This window comes from Ursus maritimus (assembly GCF_017311325.1).
Source record: "Ursus maritimus isolate PB19 chromosome X unlocalized genomic scaffold, ASM1731132v1 scaffold_X1, whole genome shotgun sequence".
NCBI classification, from domain to species: domain Eukaryota; kingdom Metazoa; phylum Chordata; class Mammalia; order Carnivora; family Ursidae; genus Ursus; species Ursus maritimus.
Window position 1 is genome coordinate 31,013,215 of NW_024423319.1, and position 1,772 is coordinate 31,014,986.

A 1,772-nucleotide genomic window follows, 5' to 3' on the forward strand; every position below is an offset into this window, starting at 1 on the left:
AAAAAAAAAAAAGAAAAGAAAAGAAAAAAAAAAAACGGCACGGAGGAAACATGTTGACGTCTGCCCCTGGCACGGAATTTCCTGCGACGAGCCAGGGCACAGTCCTCTCCGTGGCAGCGCAAGCCGGTGGCCACCTGGGCCCAAGCCTGTGGCGAACAGGCACCTCTGACCTCCTCCCATCCCGTAAGAGCAGGAGTTGCAAGTCGCAACATCTGATTGCTGCCAGTGGGTGAGTGTCTGGAGAACTTGTGGTATCAAGTTTTCAAGTTCCTACCAGGGATCGGAATCAGTGCGCATGCGGAGAGAGATGCTGGGGGGTGAGGGGGGGGGGCCTCTGGCTTCCACGCTTCTTTAAATTTGGAGGGGGGAGGAGGAGCAGGGGGCACATCTCTGTGGGTCCGATGTAGGGCTGGGAGAGAATGGAACCCTAACTTAGTATGCAACCCCCCCCCAAAAAAACACAAACGTTGGAGCCTCAGATGCTATCCACATAAGAAGCAAACCCTACTCGTAACCAGTTGTGGCCTCAAGGGAAGAGGGGAAGACCTAACTATTCTTTCCCGAAGCCAGCGAGAGCAAAGTTCGAAGTGAAGATAATACCTCCTTTCTGTTTCGAAAATGCATAGAGGAATAGTAAACGCTGAAAACCTTCAAAGAAATGCAGACTCACGGACAAGTTACAAAATATGCAAGAATTGTTTCTTAGTCTTAGTCTTAATAAGTCATTGTTTCTCAGTCTCCGCACGCATTACCTGAGATGCAAATTACTCCCTGCCCCTCTAGGTGTTGTGAGCAGCTTTTCATTCTGGTTTCTAACGACAGGGGACAGCCAGGCTGCCTGCTGGGACCAGGGTGACTGCGCCAGGGAGACTGAGCGGGGGCAACTGGGGAGTCGAAAGGTCTGGCAACTGACGGGTGGAGAGGAAGTGGTAAGAACAGAGGAGTCTCGGCTAGACTGGCACCCCTCGGGGCGACGCCTCAGGCTGGGGGCGAAGGCGGAGGTGAAGGCCCCGCGGCCGCGCTCTCACAGCCGGCGAGCCCTTCTCCCTCCACGGCCCCAAACGCCCGCCGCCTGCTGGCTTTGCAAGGGGCGGGAAAGGAGCGGCCCCTGCTTTCTCCGGAGGCGTCCTCCTCGTGGCTAGCTGCGGCCTGCGCCTTCCAAAGCCCAGAAAATCGCGGCTGCGGGGGCTGAGGGCTCCAGATGCGAAGACGCTGACGAGCCACACGCACTCCCGCGTGAGATCCCGACCGGAGCGCAGATTTAGCCGCTTCGTCCGCCAGGTGTTCTCGGGGACTTGGGGCTGCCTTTGGGGACCGCCCCCCAAATGAGCCTCACACAGCCAATCACACGGGTTGGTCCTGTTTGGCGCAGAGAGCGCGGAGCAGGCACAGGTCCCTCCGAGGGCTCACAGTAAGAGTCCGTCTACCGCCAGCATCACCGCTGTCTGCTCTGTCCCCTGCTTCGAAGCCTTGGCCGGGGCGGCTGCTCTTCGACTCGGCGACGACGACTCCACCGTCTTGGCCAGAGAGCCCTTGCGCGCCGTGTCGCGGCGCTTCTGAGCTGGCTGCTCTTCGGGGCCCAGTAGTTTCAGCGTCCGTCTCACGAGTTCCCGGGTAACAAATGCAGAATGGGACGAATCCGCACAAGGTCACGAGGAAGGGTAAAATAAATGACGCCCGTCACTGAGGGGCTCTCTTCAGGTTTTCTATCAGCACCACAGAGTCGGTCTCTTCTTTGGTTTGCTTCTCATAGATGTCGTACTTCTTCCAGT

General features: G+C 57.4%; 1 protein-coding gene across 2 annotated transcripts in view; it reads right to left on the minus strand.

Annotated features, from left to right (window-relative positions):
• Positions 1-1,772, minus strand: part of IL13RA1 (interleukin 13 receptor subunit alpha 1) — a 78,907-nt gene that overhangs the window by 24,731 nt on the left and 52,404 nt on the right. The window lies entirely within an intron of this gene.